The 18,713-nt window shown below is 42.4% G+C and overlaps 1 protein-coding gene across 2 annotated transcripts in view; it reads right to left on the bottom strand.

Moving 5' to 3' along the window:
- Nucleotides 1-18,713, bottom strand: part of SH2D5 (SH2 domain containing 5) — a 260,846-nt gene that overhangs the window by 74,510 nt on the left and 167,623 nt on the right. The window lies entirely within an intron of this gene.

The raw sequence follows: 18,713 nt of genomic DNA, 5'->3' as shown, positions 1-18,713 counted from the left end.
ATATGGATGTCTAATGGAACAAATACAATGAAGACGGTCAGTATGGACGTCTAACGGCACAAATACAATGAAGATGGTCAACATGGATGTCTAATGGTACAAACATAATGAAGATGGTCAGTATGGACGTCTAATGGTAAAAATACAATGAAGATGGTCAGGATGGACGTCTAATGGTACAAATACAATGAAGATGGTCAATATGGACTTCTAATGGTACAAATACAATGAAGATGGTCAGTAGTACTTATAATGGTACAAATACAATGAAGATGGTCAGTATGGATCTCTAATGGTACAAATACAATGAAGATGGTCAGTATGGATGTCTAATGGTACAAATACAATGAAGATGGTCAGTACAGACTTCTAATGGTACAAATACAATGATTCCCAAGAAATGAGGGCAGCCTCTCTGTAGAGGTCAAAGTGCTTTGGTGAGCTTCTGGTAAGTCAGAAAAATATATACTTTTGGCACCTGTTCCCATGTAACAGTTGTGCTGTTTTTTCCTTAAAGGTCCACTTACTCCCTTTTCATTGCATCTACAATTTGGAAGGGATAAGGTGACAGACAAGCCTTACAGGTTCATAATCGCAAGATGTTTGATGTTTTGTTTGTATGCACCTACCTTTGTTCTGAAGCCTTTTGGCCATCAAGTATGACACAATGCCCTCTACACAGTTTTTGTTTCTGACATCAATGATTTTCATCTAGTGTGAGTTGGTATCACTTGAGTTCAGATGTTCAGATTTTCTGAAGCTGTATCAGCCACCTGCCAGGTGATGGTCTTAGGATGGGACATCAACAGCTCTCTAACCCCAGGATAAGCATGCCAACATTTGTTGCGTCCTTACTCATCCCAACGTGCGCTTGCTAGTTGAACTTGCATTGGGTGGGCAGCAGATGGGGTCAACAGGAAGCAGCTGCTTAAGAGATACTGAATTTTCTGGAAGCAAAACAAGGCCCTTAGTTCTTGGTATATTTACTAAAAGCTGCACCTGAGAATGCATACAATCTGATGGGGTGCTCAGTCATACTAATCTAACCCTGAGACAGTGATGTGCACCTCAGTCAGGTAAAGCAGTGGTTACAGCGTTGTCTGAGTTGAACTGTTTCAAAACCAGATTAGTCATACTGGGAACCTACTCCCTGCCAATATTAGGAGCTCTGCCTACATGTTACTCTACTCTCAGTTTGGTCTTTAAGAACAGTGTGGCTACAGTAATCAATGTAGATTCATTGGGGGAGGTACAGAAATATTGATTCCCAGGTGGGGAACAATAAATTATTAGCCAAAAGTTAAATTGTCAGATTACTAATATAGTATATCTTGCCGAGTGCCAACAGTGTGAATCCTTTTACATAGGCAAGACCAAGAACAAATTTAAAAGTAGGACATATCAACATCAATATGATATACAAAAAGATGAAGACAGGAATGCTTTAGTTAAGCACACTAAGAAAAATCCGATGTACTGGTTTAAATACACATGTATTGAAAAGGTTAGTTTTGACCAAAGGGGTGGACCACGAGTTACTTTTAGAATACAAAGAGCTGATATGGCAGCTCAGAAGTAATGCAACGGAGCACCCTGGTTTGAATGAGTCAATTTCAATTAGTAGTGTGCTCAGACTTAAGGCTGAATTGATTTTTTTCATAAAATAATTTATATAAAAATATTGGAGAAAATGCATTGACCATCAGTTTTTAATCTACTAATACTTTTTGATTTTTGTATCTTGAAGTATGTTTTTTATGTTAGGCAAGATCTTAAAGTGTGTTTTTTGAGAATATGTGTTTAAAAGTTCATTGGGGGTGTGTTTTAATATCATGTGATGATTTTTACCTTTTTAAACCACTGCATAAGGAAAATGAAGTTGGACATTGTTCTGATGAAAGCGCGCAACTATAGTAAACTAGAGTTTGTGTTTGACGTTTTCTTTTTTTTTTTGTTTTTTTCTTAGTTTGTGGTATATCACATGGTAATAAGAATTGAAGAAATGTGTCAGAAGTGAAAAAAGTCTTGCAGAATGCAAATTTTATATGCAGTTCCCTTGTTTTACTGAATGTACATTTGTGCCTCAAATGCAGTGGTGTATGGATGGCCGAACAGTGGATATGCCGATGGCATGGAATGTTAATAGAGGCAAGTGGGGCTTGCGCATGTGTGTGTATGCGAGTAAGGGTTATGGTCAGGGACAAATGAAAGATGGGTGTTGACTGCTTGTGCGTGTTTCTGATGTAGTGCTGTTCTGTGTGTTTGTGAATGTTTGTGTGTCTGAGTCTGTCTTGTGTAGTGGCAGTGTTATGGGAAGGTTTTAATGTTGTTAAGGTGTGGGTTAGGTTTGGGAGAAGGGTTAGCACCCATTGATAATGTTTTTGGTACTGTTGTTGCTTGCTATTGTGTATGATCGAACTTATTTTGCCAGTGTTTTATATTCAACATTATGGTGGTTTGGTCATATACAACGGACCCTCTGGCCTCCTTAGTAATGGGTGTTAACCCTAGCCCTACACCTTACCATTATTAAAACCGTCCTGTAACACTGCCACTATTCAGACAAATTTTAGGCTAGTGTTACGGGGGGGGGGGGGTTGATTTTAATTTCAACAGAGAAGATAGTTTTCCTCTCTCTATATTATTGTGGGGTGTTTTTGTTTTTGGTATTGTGGATGATCAAACGTTTTTTGTCGGTGTTCTGCATTCAACATTACTGCAGTTTGGTCATTCACAATGCACTCATATGTGTGTGTGTCTGTGTGTGTGTACATATATATATATATATATATATATATATATATATATATATATATATACGCATATATACCAATAAATCATGGGTATGAATGTAGATTTCCCACATTGGGGATTATTTTGCAGACTTTTCTGCTGTTTGGCACCATGACATTTTTGGACTGTGATTGTGCATGTATTAAATGTTTTAGTTGCAGTTCCTGGATGTTGACTTATGTAGCCTTCATTTTTTACAGTAAACCTGCCTGTGTAGTGTAACTGACTATTTTGCGTTGCTGTTTTTGTCATTATTAGCAGAAGGTGCTGTGTTTAAATGATTTAAATGCAATATGGTTTAAGGCAGCTACAGGAACACAACCTGTTATTTTTGTATTTGAATAGTATACCCCTACTAGGCATATGTATATTAAACTTGATTGTTTTCTGCCTGCAATCACAGTACTTACCTTGCGTGTTTTCTACCTACAGTCAGGGACTTACCTTGCTTGTTTTCTACCTACAGTCACAGTACTTACCTTGCTTGTTTTCTGCCTACAATCACAGTACTTACCTTGCTTGTTTTCTAACTACAGTCACAATACTTACCTTGCTTGTTTTCTGCCTACAATCACAGTACTGCTATTCTTTGTATCCAGTCTAAACTACATGATTGTATCAGTGAAATGTATAACATGTATTTGCATTTTGTCAGTGTATCTGAGATTGAATCAATATCTGTATTTGTACATTGTATATGTATCTTACGGTTATTTATAAATGTGGAGCTTTTCTCCCCGGGCCTCTGCTGAAAAAGGACATTTTGTCCAGTCAGACCTTTCTGGCAAACAAATGTAAAATAAAATAATGTCCATAAAAGTTTCTTTTGCAATCATACATGTGTAAATAATTAGATATTCTTTCAGACTCTGAGTTACAATTAGGCATTTTGAGAAGGAATAGGTCCCTCATTGACTCTCTTCAAGAGGAATCTTGATGAGTGGATGGGAGATCGTAGGTTTACCACGGGTATCACTTCTGTGTCACTGTTAGACAGAGGCACAGTATACTAACCTCGAAAAAGGGCATAGCAAAATTAATTTAAAATGGGTGGCGAAAGCCAAACACACTCTGGCTAGGCTTATAAATGCCCTAGGGCAGATAGCCTAGTATGAACCTATGAATACATAGAAATGGCAAGTTTTAGATACAGTTGTTGAGGATTCAGTCATGGTTACACCATGGCAGGCTTTCTTAAATCTTTATACATTTTTAGGACACTGTGAACACAAGTATAAACTTGTATACCATTCCTTCACACTACATGAGAAAGAATAGTTGTGTAAAATCTTACCATAAACATAGATGTCCTTCTCTTCCATGTTGCAGTATTCTTGGTGTGGGATTTACTGCCTCAGGCAATCCGTACGTCGGCTTCTATACAAAAGCTTCAGCTTGGCTGTTGCAGCTGCATAGGGCATCACATGTAGGGCCATAAACCGAGGGCCTTAAATGTGACGTCTGCATGCACAGATCTCAGAACTTGAAAGCCCAGCAGAAGGAATAGAAGGCCCAGCAGGAAGAGATGCCAGTGATCTCAGGCATAGGGCCATGGAGCCCGTATGTGGTTTTCATAGGTCCTCAGGGTAGGGTATAGAACACAAAGGACCTAAGGATATGCTGGACTGAGTAAGAGAAGGATACAGGGGTTTAGTGAGTGGGAAGGAATACTGCAACATGGAAGAGAAGGACATCTATGGTTATGGTAAGGTTTTACACAACTATTCTATGTCCTTCTATTCCTATGTTGCAGTATTCTTAGTGTGGGAGAGTACCACAGCTTAGTTGGAAGGAAGGATGGTGGATGAAGAGGCTTATTCTACAAAGCCCTGTAGGACTGCCCTGGCAAATCCTGCCCAAGATCTGCAGACATTTTCTAACTTGTAGTGTTTGGTGAAAGTGTGAATGGTAGACCATGTGGCTGCTTCCATAAAGGAAGCAGTGTCCAGACTTTGAGAAAGGCTTTGGAGGCTGCCATTGCCCTGGTGGAATGAGCTTTAACCTCCAGTGAGTGTTTTTGCCATGGTGTGAGTAACAGAAGCAAAAGGCTTTCCTGATCCAACATGTGATGGTTTGTTTGGAGACTGCCTTGCCCAGGGCCCTATGGTGGAAGGAAACAAAGAGTTGACTGGATTTTCTAATGGATTTTGTTTTGTCCAGGTAAAATCTTAGCTGTCTGGTACATCCGGGAAGTGAAGTATCCTCTCCCCCTCATTGGTGGGCGAGGGGTAGAAGGCGGGAAGTTGAATACACTGGTTTAATGATAAATCGTTGACCACCTTAGGCATGAAGGAGGGGTTAGGTCTTACTGTTACCCTGTCCTTAGTATAAGGGGGTCAAGGCCATTAAGGCCTTTAGTTCTGACACCCTTCTGGCTGAAGTTATGGCCACTAGCAGTACTGTTTTCCATGCACACATCTGCAGAGTAGTTGTCCCAGATTTTCAAATGGGTGCTGGGTTAGCTTTTCCAGAATGAAGTTAAGGTCCCAGGGTGGTGGGATGGGCTTTCTTGGAGGCCTAATGTGTAAGACCCCTTTTACGAATAGCCTTGAGCCTGGCTAGCAAGGGAGGGTCTAGTGGTAGGCAGGCTGAGTATGAAAGTTCGCCTCTTACTAGTTGACACACATATGCAAGAACTAGGGGGGGAATCTCCAATGGATGGGTCCCTGCCCTTGTCCAGACACCATTTTGAAAATATTTCCCATTTAGCTAGGTATGATTTTCTGGTAGTAGGCTTCCTGGCCTCCCTCAGGACTGAAAGCACATCCTCTGAGTAGTGGTGCTTGAAGGGAATTAAAAGTTTATCACCCACAGTGTCAGTGACAACATCTGCAAGTGTGGTTGTATCAGGGTTCCCTTTTGTTGTGTCAGAAGGTCAACCTTGTGGGGTAAGTTGTGGTGCCACCCTTGGCTAGATTGTGAAGTAGGGGGAACCAGTGCTGTCTTGGCCAGTAGGGAGTCACCAACAAGATTTTTGGTTTGTCTCTCCTGATTTTCAGGAGGATATTTTGAATTAGTGGGAACGGAGGAAAGGCAAATAGAAATTTCCCCTTCAAAGAAATGCTGAAAGCGTCTACTCTCCAAGCTAGAAAGGAGTAGGTCTTGGAGCAGAAGGCCTGCAGTTGTCTGTTCTGGGGGGAGGCAAATAAGTCTACTTGAGGAGTGCCCGACCAGTGGACAATGTCTAGGAAGATGGTCCTGTCCAGCATCCAATCGTGTTGTGGAGAGGATATCCTGCTTAGAAGGTCTGCTTGTTGGTTGTCCTGCAAGGGGATGTAGGATGCCTGCAGGGACAAGATGTGGCGAGAGGCTAGATCCCATATTAGTAAAGTTAGTCTGCACAGGTGGTATGCCTTTGTTCCTCCCTGTTTGTTGAGGTACCACATAACTGTGGTGTTGTCTGTAATTACTTGAAAAACACCTGGTAGTAGAAGGGGACTGAAGGTTTCCAGAGCCAGAAGGACTGCTGTCATTTCTCTCACGTTGATGTGTTTGGCTTTTAAGGAAGGGTGCCATGTTGCCTGAACCCTGAAGGATGTCATTGTGGCTCCCCATCCTGAGTCTGTTGCATCTGTATGCATAACCTGGGTTGGGTGAGTGGGCTGGAGGGGAAGGCCCAGGTTGAGCTGGAGTTGTTGAATCCACCAGCTGACCTCTGTCTTTAGGCAGTGTAGGAGCGAGATTTCTTCCTTCAGGGGATGCTGGTGTTAGGACCAAACATATTTTAGATACCACTGCAGCTTTTGCATATGCATTCTGGCTAGTGGAAGCATAGGGATGGTGGCTGTCATTAGGCCCGGGGTCCTTAAGAATTGCCTTGCAGTTATTACTTGGGTCTGCAGCCGGGCTTTGAAATGGGAGGTCATGGAGCTGACCTTGTCTTGGGGTAGAAATTCTTTCATTATGTCTGTTTTGATTCTGCAGCCCAGAAATATCTTGCCTTGCTCTGGGGTCCGGGAAGACTTTGGGAGGTTGGGGGTGAACCCCAGTTTTTGTAGAAGGGTATGGTGAATTGTAGATGGATTGAAAGGATTTCTTTGCAGTCTGCCAGGATCAGGATGTAGTCTAGGTAGGGATAAATCTGAATTCCCTGTGTTCTGCAATAGGGGGCGGTGGACAAACCAAAGGGCAAGGCAAGAGTCCACAGAAATGTAAAAATTTCCTGTGGGAGGGTAGGATGTGTATGTGCAAATAAGCTTCTTTTAGGTCCAATGTGGCCATGAAAGCCTTGGCTGGGATAAAAGGAAGTAAGCTTGGGAGTGACAACATTCTGAAGGTGGGCACCTTTAAAAATAGATTTAAGAAGGGAAGGTCTAGGATAGGTCTCCATGGACTGTCCTTTCTGGGGACCAGGAACAGTCGTGAGTAAAAGCCTTTTCCTTCCTGTCCTGAGGGGACAGGTTCTATGGTACCCAAGTTCAGAAGGCCTGCAGGACCTGTGGTAAGAGCTGTCTTTGATTTCTTGGGGGAAGGGAACACCTCTTAGGGGTGGCTTTTCTTTCCAGGAGAGGAAGTATCCTTTTTGGACAATAGCCAGAACCCATTTGTCTGTGGTGATGGGTTTCCAAAAGGGGAAGCAGTGGGAGACGCAGGCAGAGAGGGCTAGGGGGGCAAGGCAGTCACGCATTGTTGGGGTCTCCCCTGTCTTAGAAAGACTGTCTAGGAGGAGGCTGTGAGGCAGCTGGCCGGTACGTGTTTTGTCTTCTGGTTCCTTTTCTAGATCCGGAAGAGGTAGTTCCAGCAGAGGCTGGGTTTCGTCTGACAAATGTGGCCTTGGTAGGGTAATTCCTGTAATATTTGGGGATGGGGGACACCAACAAATGTTTGATGTCTTGTAATTCCTTGCTCTTTTCTTGCAGGTTTTTAAAGAGATCTGCAGATTGTTTTCCAAACAGAAAATTGGGATCCAGTGGGGCATCTAAGATCTTAGATTTAAAGTCTTTTGGTAAGTGTTGGAGTCTAAGCCAGGAATATCTCCTGAGAACAGAGGCAGACGCTGCAGAGTGAGCAGAGGCTTCTGCAGCATTATAGCTGCATCTAACTGTGTGTCTGGCTACTTGGGTAGCCAAAGATAGTTTAGAAGAGATGTCAGCTTTTGTAGGGCAGGAGTAGTGGCCAGCAAGGTACAGGCTTGAGAAACCAGGTCCAAAGCATATTTGGTCATATGTGTCTGATAGTTGATGGCTCTAAAAGCCAAAGTGGAAGAGGTACAGACCTTCTTACCAATCCTATCCATAGATGTGCTGTCTTTGTCAGTGGGTAAGAGAGAGGCAGATGGGTAGAGTTGGTAATCACAGCTGGGTCTGCCAGGGGAGGCTTGACTAGGAATATTTGGTCATCAAGCACCTTGTAGAAGTGGTCTGGCCACTTAGGGGCAGGTGGCTGTGAATCTGGTGTCTTTGATGCAGATGAAAAGGCATCCAAGTATGCAGGTATGACTGGTGGGATGGCAGAAGTGAAGGGGGGATTCCACTTGTAAAAGTTCAAAATACCTCTTTTGAGTGTGAGACATTTGAGAGGTATCCCATTTGAAATATTCTTTCATTTTGGTGATAGTTTCAACAAATGTAATATCCTCTGGAGAAGTGTCTCCCTCAATAGATTCCTCATCTGGTGAGTAGTACTCCTGAGGTGAAGCAATTTGGGAAGTGTAAGAAATGGATTCCTCAGAAGAGGAGTAATAGGTGACTTGCTCTTCTTCCCTGTCCTCAGAGGTCAGAGCAGGGAGAGAAGAGGCAGAAGCAGGTCTAGGGCTAAGCAGTAGTACAGCAGTGGGGCATGAGGCCAAGGGCCTAAGGGCCACAAAGGCCTGCATCAAGGAAGAGGTGAAGGACTGCCAGTCAGACAGGCCTTCTTTGGTTGAGGCCGTATGTTTTGTTTTTTGTTTCTTTTTGGCTGGGGTAGATGTAGGCATAGGCCTGGAGTCGGATGACAGTCCAATGGTAGCAGCGTCTGGAGGAGGAATCCCTGACCTCGGCAGTAGTTGGGGTCTGGGTTGGCTCCAGGGACATGCCGGTCGTCAACTGGGATACGGCTTCTTCGAAGGTTGCCGTTGAAGTCAATGGATCCACCAGGTGTTCCTCAACTCCTAAACTGGAAGCTGGCAGCATCTGGTAGTGGAGCAGCAGAGGAAGAGGGCCTGGGAAACTTGGCCTACTTACGCAGAGGTTCTGTTGAGGCTTCCGAGGTGGGATCCATCCTAAGGGCTAACCGTTTAAGCCATTGGTTCTCCAAGTAGATATTCAGAGTGGCCAGATGGCTGTGAAGGGTCTTAGGGACAAAGGATTGGCAGCAGGCGTTGCAATAAAGCTCCCGGCCTAAGCAAAAAATGCAGCGGTCATGTGAGTCTTTATGGGGTATCTGGCGCCCGCACTGGCATTTACCCTTTTTTGCTGACATCGGCTAAAAGTTGCTACAACAAACCAAGCTTTAGCAAGTTAATAATAAGAAATACCCCAACGGGGCTTTTTAGACGTTTGCGGTGAAGTAGCGAAGCACATGATCCGTCGGTCATCTACGGCTGAAAAGTTCTGAGGTCTGTGCGTACAGATGTCACATTTAAGGCCCTTGATTTATGGCCCTATGTGTGACATCCCACACAGTTGCAACAGCCAAGCTGAAGCTTTTGTATAGGAGCCGTTGTACAGGATGCATGAGAAGGTAAATCCCACACCAAGAATACTGCAACATAGGAATAGAAGGACATCATATCTTATGAATTTAATGTCAGGTTAACTGTAACTATGGAGCAATCTGCAGTGTCAGAGCAGTTGTCAGACACAGCACAGCAATAAAACAAACATATATCTGTGTTAACAGTCATCCTGATAATGACATCACACCTTTTCAAGAAACTTTTGTGACGTAAGGTAAAAAGAGATCATGTTCTCTAAATATCTGTGAAACACATGAGGTTATTATACCAGTAAAAGTTAAAACAGGAGGGAGCTGAGAGGATACAATCAGCCCTTTACTGTCTAGCTTGACCTTGACCCAAAGATATCTATTGTACATAACAGTCAATGCCTAATAAAGGTCCTCTGATTTTTGGGGAATCTACTTTTAAATGAACAAATCATTCACCTTCAGATCTGAATACAGAAAGGGTCACTCTTACCTCCCTCTCGGGTATAATATTGAAACTGGAGCTTTTATATAAACTCTTGACTGAGACACTGTATGACTTGGTCGTTAGGATCATAGGAAGTTACTAGGCTACTGGCCCTGATAACCTTACAAGCCTAACCAAGAATTTTGCCCATGTTCCAACAAGTCAGCACCCTATGCCACTGTCCGGCAGGGACACAGGTGGAATCCCATGGGTGTATTTTCTGTTCCCCATTCAGTTATCCAGGTTACACTTAAAGAGGGTTAATGAGGTACTCTGCTTGACGTGGAGAGGGAGTCTAATCCACAAAAGGGAGAGTCTCTGAGACACAAGTCCGTCCCACCAACAAGTCCTACTTATGTCACAGACCAGGTTGAGGAGGTGCGGGTTGGAGTGGAGCTTGACTTGCGGATATGCAGCAGTCCCATCTAGCTGGGGTCCGAGATTGCTTTGCATGCCAGACAGAGGTCACTTCTGAGCAGTCTGTAGGAGACTGAATAGAGGGAAAGGGTCTTTAGCCAATCTGTGTAGGGTAGATGTTTGAGCTCTGGATTCTCCTAGTGAGGAACCTCTGTGGTCTCTCCAGCTGCTGCATATGCTTTGTGAGGGGCATTGTACTCAATAATGGGTCTTATAAGGGAAGAATACAGAGATGTTATGACCACCTTGTTCCTGGATGAGATACTCTTACTAATGAGGTGGGCCATGTAGAAAGCCTTCCATACAACGGAGGCAATATGGTGGTCAAAAGTCAGTTTGCTATCAACCTAGGTGCCCAAGTCCCTCACAACTGATTGCATGCTTAGGACCTTATTATTAATGTGATAATTTGTGAGAACGTCACTCTCCCTAAAGGGGATGATGATGCATTTTTTGGCATTCAGTTTGAGGCCATGTTTCTGGCACCACTTATTTGTTTGGGTGAGACCCTCTAGAAGGATGTCCACATCACTAAGGGAATTGATGATAGCACCCAGTTTGCAGTCATCTGTAAACTTGGACAGCCATAGCCCACTGGTTTTGGCCTGAACCTCAGAAAAGTATAACCCAAGCAGTAGAGGACCCAAGACTGATCCCTGGTGTACACCACCTGTTACATGTTTATTGCTTGAGGTGGCTTCCTCTATTTTGACTAGGTGGGTTCTACCAGTGAGCCAGTTTGCTACCCATCTGGTAACATATCGATTGATGCCTAGTTGGGAGAGTTACCTATTATACCTGAGTGGGGAATAGTAAAGAAGGTTTTGGCCAGGTCAAGTTAGGCTGTGTGCACCATCTTTCCCTCATCCATGACTTGGGTGACTGTTGCAAAGAAGTCGACCATATTTAACAGGCATGACCTCCCCTTGACGAAACCAAACTGTGTGGGGTCGAGTGTTTGGAGGATGACTGTTGTTGGTGTGACTGTTCTCACAAGGACTCCTTTTAACAAAATGAAATTGGCATGCCAGGAAATAGCATGTCTTTTCTTGAGCCATCTCTGTTAGCGTAGATGTATACAGCCCTCATTAGGGCTCAAGTGATCCAGCTTTGATAAGCAGTTGAGGTGTCTGCTGGAGTTGGTATGTGGAGGATGGTCATGCCTTTCCTGTTTTGGGGGGTGTGGAATGGGGCTTTCTAGTGCCACAGACCCTCAAAGAAGGGGTGGCAACACAAAGGATAATCATAGGACTAGTGTTCAGCCACCAAGTCTTGTATACAGTAGCCCTATTTTTGGGTGGTTGGGAGCATGCATAATGTTGTTCATAGTGACACAGAGTCACTTGGCCCTACTTGTGGGAGGAGTTAGGGCTGATATATGCCCTCATTTCCAAGATGCCAGGCAGAACACAAAGTACCTTCAAAGCTGCCTATGTGACAGCCCCTTTGGACAGCACTCACCCTTGTGCCTGGGATATTCAGTACAAGGAAAAGAATTGGGTCAAAGCCAACTGGGGGAAGAAGTACAACTGGTAAGCATTTGGCACGCAGAAGTTAACCTTGTCACCTAGTTATACACTTAGCTTTCTTTGAAATAATTTCTTCAGCTTGACAAAGTAAATATGAATTCTGAAATGAAAAATGCTATAAAAATGGACCTGAGTCACTCCACAGATTACAAATTTCTATTATAACATGAAAGGATTTTGTGATCCACCGAGCTTCTGACAGACAAAACTTGAGTTATGGATCAGCTATCTGGCACACATATTAACTTACTAATGTGCTTGAAGCCTGTGTTACAAGTTTAATAAGCTTCATTTCAGTCGCTCTGTATGATTAAAGATTACTGATTATTACCCAATCATGGGACACATCTGATCTAAACATACCTGGACTTGTGAAATAATTCCATATTAGGACCTCAATCTCAGAATGCGGAGCTTCCGGTTTTGTACCCTTTTGACTATGCACAGTCTAATTTAAAATAATGTGCTGCATGAAACATTCATTACTGAAATAAATAATGTTAGTAAACTTAAGACTTTAAAGATTTATGTCTCATACAAAACTCCTGCTATTAACAGTGTCACACATTGTGACGCACATTGTGACTTCCTTAACCATCTTACAGACATACTTGGTTTCAATATACCCAACATTTTATTATCGGACTTTACCTACATAAAAACGGGAAGCAATGTCACCAAACACCCATTATTAAGCAGAACGTATGGATTTAATACTCATTTTCAGCTCTTAGCATCAGAGTACCTCCCTCAGAATTCCATCTGTCAAGTTAGTGAGGTCATGAATCGCAGTCTAAACCTTACATGGACAAAGCTGATTTTCAGAAGATCACATCTGATTTACTGAACAAAGACTGGAATGCTGTTTTCAATTATCATCTGCTTATAAACACTTGGGCATTTTAAAGGACTTATGTTTCACTCTACTAAGTCAGTACCCTCAGTCCGAAAGGGCCAGTTTTGTTTGCCAAAGATTTTACTCATGGTGCAACATACTAATCAAGAGGCTGTTAAAAAGGCATACATGTAGACTCTTCAAGCTTTTTTCATGAGGCTCAATAAAACATAATTACCAAATATATGTAACCAGTTTAAAAAGGTGCCTATGGCCTCTACAGTCAGATTTGAATACTAGCCATCAGTTAGACAGAACAACCTCAAAACATTCAGTTAGTATGCTAACGTTCATCTCAAACTTTGCACTATGCTGTGTTCCCTTATCACTGTAGTATAACTGATGCTTTGAATACTCTAACAGAGCACAACTTGAAACTGAAACACTGTTCTCTTGCCTTTCTGACTTACCCGATTCAATGCCTGGCAATACCAGTATATGCAACAAGTTTTTTTTTTTTATGCATCCTTTAGTTGTCAGGGTCTGTCCCATTAGGTCAGTCACTTCTTTTCAGAGAAGAACTGAGGTAGTACTTACACCACTGGGGACATTTGGTCAGGGAATTGAAGAAAGTACAGTTGTGTAAAATCTTACCATAACAGTAGATGCCCTTGTCTCCACTGTTGCAGTATTGTTTACTAAAGGGGATCCCCTTGCTAGGGGTAGCCCAATGCCTGGCCAGTATACCAAAGCCTTAGGATCCCTGCTCAAGGCACACATAAAGGTGAGGTATGGACATACATACCTCAGAACTGAATAGTCCCAGATGGAACAACAGTCCTAGGAAGTAGGAAGAACATGTGCATCCGGAGGGAGAGAACACTACAACAGTGAAGAGAAGGACATCTACTGTTATAATAACATTTTACACAAGTCTACTATGTCCTTCCATTTCACTGTTGCAGTACTCTTTACTAAAGTGAGAGTACAAAAGCTCAAGGGGAAACTTGGGAAGAGGGAGGCCCAGAAGATCCCTCAAGAAACCCATGCAAGCTCTGGCAAAGCCAGCTCTTGCTCTGGAAACAACATCCCATGTGTAATGCTTAGTAAAAGTATGGACAGAGGTCCAAGTAGCGGCCTCAAGGATAAAAATGGTATCCAGTCCTTTAAGAAAGCCAGAGGAAGCCATGGACCTTGCAGAATGAGCCTTTACAGAAACAGAAAGGCTTTTTTCCATGAAAGGAGTAACAAAAAGAAATGGCTTTAGAGATCCATAAAGAAATGACTTGCTTAGAAACAACCAGACCTAGAGATCTGGGATGAAAGGAAATAGAAAGCTACTCAGACTTGTGAATGGCCATGTCTTATCTAAATAATACCTGAGCTGTCTATGTAAATCCAAAGTGTGAAGAACTTCTCACTAGCAGAGTGTGGAGAAGGAAAAAAGGAGATCAGATGAATAGACAATTCACTAAACACCTTACGCATAAAATAAGGATTAGTGGAAAGGGACGCCCTGCCCCTATGAAAACTAAAAAGGAGGAAAAGCCACAAGAGCCTGCAGTTCAGAAACTCTCTTAGCCGAAGTGAGGACCAAAAGAACAATCTTCTATGTACACCGCTGTAAGGAAGCCAACGTTGCAGGCTCAAAAGCAGCTCAAGTCAATTTTTCAAGAACAAAGTTAAGGTCCTGAGAAGGTGGAACAGGCTTCCTGGAAGGTCTGATATGAAAGCTGCCTTTAAGAAATTGCTTGACCTCAAACTTATAGGCCAGATGAGAAGTTCATGGCAGACAAACAGAAATAGCTGAAAGGTGAGCTTTAACAGAAGAATATGCTAACCCAGCCTAGAGCAAGTCACACAAATAAGGGACAACCAGAAGGATCTCCACGGATAAGTAGATCCTGGTTATGAGCACAGCACCAAACAGAAAATCTGTTCCATTTGAACACCTATGATTTCCTGGCCTTCTGCAGAACCCTAAGCATGCTCTCAGAAAAAAAAACGTGCCTAAACCCTATCACCCACAATGTCACTTGAAGAGTGGACAAGTGAGGATGGATGAAAGACTCCTTGTCTTGAGTGAGTAGGAGCACCCAGTGAGGCAACTTGTGGTAATTGCCCCTGTCTAGGTGCAGAAGAGGAAACTAAAGTTGTCTGGGCCAAAAGGGAATCACTAGCAAGATTTTGGGGGAGTCCTGCTCTATCTTGAGCAAGACCCTCAGAATCAGAGGGGGGAGGGAAGGCATAGAGAAAAATCCCTTTTCATGAAAAGAATAGGGTATCCACCTTCCAAGCCTGAGGACTCTGGTGCAAAAAATATGAAGCTGTCAGTTCAAAGGGGAGGCAAAAAGATCTACCTGAGGAGTACCCCAATGATGACAATGTCCACAAACACATCTCTGTAAAGCATCCATTCGTGAGCCTGTGTTTTGGGCCTGTGCAGAGTCTGCCATTATATTTTGCTCTGAATTAATGTAAACAGCCTGAAGAGACGCTTGATACTGGACACCTAGATCCCATACTTAAAGAGCGAGCTTGCAAAGAAGGTAGGACCACATTCCCCCTTGCTTGTTGGTGTACCACATCACTGTGGTATTGTCTGTAAAGATTTTGAGGGGCCCTGGAACAAAAAGGGAATGAAAGGTCTCAAGGGCAAAAAGGAGATCTCTCATCTCCTTGATATTGATGTGGTTTGACCTCTGATAAGGAAACCAGTGACCAGAGACCTTGAGGGAACCGAAAGAGGCTTCCTATCCCATGTCCAAGGCAAAAGTTCCTGAGAGGGAACTGGGGGCTGAAAAGGCAGCCTGGGATTGACAGCTAACAGGAATCCACCACTGAAGCTTGAGTTTAAGGCATGGAAGAAGAGGGAACAGAAAATCTAGAGGATGACAGTGTTGGAGCCATACTGACTTTAGGAACCACTGTAGCTTTCTTAGATGAAGCCTGACTAGAGGTACCAAAGGAATGATGAAATCCATGAATCCCAGTGCCCTTAGAAGCTTCCTGGCTGTAACTGAAACCCGAGGAAGAAGGGAGTGAAAAAAGGTGAGTAGAGAAAGAGCCTTGGAAGGAGGCAGGGAAGCCAGCATAAGGATGGTCTGGAGCCTGTAACTGAGAAAAAAACATGAGCCTGAGAAAGAACCAGGACTGATTTCTGGAAGTTTACTGTTAACTCCATGCTTTACAAGAGACAAACAGCATACTGGAGGTTCTGAATCAAGGTGTCAGGGGAGGAAGCCTGAATGAGTAAGTCATCCAGATAAAGAAAAATTTGAACCCCTCTCATTCTGCAAAAAGCAATCATAGCAGCAAGGCATTTTGTGAAAACCACTGGGGCAGTAGAAAGGCCATAGGGTAAAGTAGAGAACTGAAAATGCAAGGAAGAAACAGAGAAATGGAAAAACTTCCTGAAAAGAGAGTGAATTGGGATGTGAAGCTAAGCAACCTTGAGTTCCATGGAAACCAGGAAAGCCTGGGAGAGAAAGGTGTTGAGCTGAGAGAGGTCCAGAATGGGTGTCCATGTGTCTTCCTTCCTGGGGAACCAGACACATTCTGGAATAAAACCCCTTCCCTGCCTGATGAATGGGCACATAGCTCGAATGGTGCCTTGTGCCAAAAGGCCCTGAAACAGTTCTGGGGGGAAAAAAAGAAGCTTATCTTGAGGAAGTTGAGGGATGCCCAGAAAAGGAGGAAGGGGTTTCCATAGCATCAAGTGTTCCTGATGGACGATGGACAGAACCCAAGAGTGTTGAGTGATCCTTAACCAAATGAGAAGGAACAGGGAAAGACAAAGAGATAAGAGAACCTGGGTGCGGAAAAGGGGAAGCAAACAGTCTGATTGAACCTGGCTTGTCTTGAAAAGGAAGTTTCTGAGAAGTTGGAGTCTGAGTAGACTAAGCAGGAAGAACCAAAGCGGTCTACAAACAAATGCAGATTTAGATGGATAATTCCTCTGGAACTTAAGAATAGGAGAAACAAATCTCTGCTTAAATAACTGTACAGCCTTAGCATATCAAAAAATGGCTCAAGGGTACAGAAAGGTGCAGAAAAATAAACCAATGAAAAAAGCAAAACTGCACCAGGCTTGCACTCAGCCAAGAAACATTTATTGTTAAGAACACAGAGACATAAGCGCTTTTGCGATAATTCCTATCGCTTCATCAGACAAATAAGTTACAAAAAAGTACAACTCATATATCATTTTATACAATCAGCTGATGTGCTTAAGCCAATCGCAGAACTTGCTGTACTTAAAGATATAAAACAACTAAAATGTATTCATTAAATGCATATACAATAAAAACATGTTAAAACCATATTAAAAACAAGGCATAAGCCTCCAACCATTTAAAATGGATGTATAAGCAACATTGAAAAGCATCAAAATGTGCAGATTGCAGAAAATAAATACGATAATGATATTATTATCATGTACATCTTGAGCTAAAAATGCTTAAGACGGCGTGACTTTAAAAATGGTTCAAGAGACGTAGTCCCATTTAAACCTGGAGGCCTTTCAGCATTAAGTATAAGGATCCATTTCTGTTCAACACTTTCAGTGTAGTTGTCAAGGTCACCCCCTCTTATGTTAGAGTGTATAACCTAAATAGATAAAAATCTAAAGGTGTGTCTGTGGTCCGTCTGTCTCACATGATTAGCTACGGCATTATTCTGTTTTTGGTTATTAATATCTCTTCTATGCTCAAGGATCCTGTCCTTCAGCATCCTGTTCTTTTTGCCCACATAATATGCATGGCACTTTTGGCAAAAAGAAAAATAAACTACATTAGTTATACGACAATCAACATAACCAGAACATCTAATCGTAAAATGTTGTGCAGTACATCGTCTGCAAGGAAAAGTGCCAGTGCGCATTGAAGAAATGGGTCTAGTTACACTCCTTTTGTTACAAAAATATTGCTTCAAAGATTTGTTGTTCCTAAAGGAGAACAGGGGGGTATCCCCAACTTTATCTATAAGTCCTGGTACTTCATAGAGTAACCTCCAATGTCTCTTAATAATGGAGGTATACTCATTAATACCACTAGAATATTGGAGGACAACTCTAAAGTCATCTTTAGTGGGAAAAGGTTCATTTGACTGTACTATATTGCTAAAAAATGGTCTACATCTATGGCTCCTCTGTGTCCATGCTTCGTCTGTAGTAGCAGTAATCTCTGTCTTAGAATAACCCCCATCTAAGAACTCTTGTTGAACAATATCAAGTGCTTGCTGAGCTGCTTCGTCATCATTATGTAATCTAAGCACCCTGTAAATCTTCCCCTTTAACACATTTCTGGGGATATGTCTGGGGTGCATACTCTTTTTATGAAGTAAAGCGTTCTTCCTAGTGGGTTTTCTAAAAATGCTTCTCTGCACAACATTTAAATCTGATTTCTTGACTAATACATCTAAAAAATGAACTTCTGTAGTCGAGTGGTTGTAAGTGAACTTTAAAAAGTCAGTGGTGGTGTGCATATACCTAACAAAGCTTTGAAGCTCATAACTATCACCTTTCCACAACAAAAAAATATCGTCAACGAAATGAACATACCACAGAATGTTACCAAAAAATTCATTACTAGCCGACAGTAAAGAGCATTGTTCCCACATAACCAAAGCTAGATTGGCATAGCTATTGGAACACAAAATCATTCCACGGGGCTTAAGAGTCTTGAATATGCTCAGTTATGGTGAGCTGTATCCAGACTTACTGAGGAGGTGGTAAGAATTGAATTTATCCTTTAGCTCTCAATATATGGAGTTACTCATCGATTTTTTTTCTCCATATGGAGCGTGAGCTCAAAAATGACATTATCGCTATGGAACAAAAATTTTTTTACATTTTTTCCGTGGATGTTATAAGCGACAGAATAGACAAACTACAAGAAAGTGTTTTTGCCTACAAGAAGAGGCTACAAGCTACTAAGCTCAGAAAATTGCAGCGAGATAAAAAGGATTTTGAAAATAATCATGTATTTTCCTGGCCGAAGGAATGCATAAGATCTATGGCTCAACAAAA

Source organism: Protopterus annectens, chromosome 2.part1, assembly GCF_019279795.1.
Source record: "Protopterus annectens isolate FY-2018-M chromosome 2.part1, PAN1.0, whole genome shotgun sequence".
Taxonomy (NCBI): Eukaryota; Metazoa; Chordata; order Ceratodontiformes; family Protopteridae; genus Protopterus; species Protopterus annectens.
Note: the sequence above shows the minus strand (reverse complement) of the source record. Positions and strands in the feature narration are given on the sequence as shown.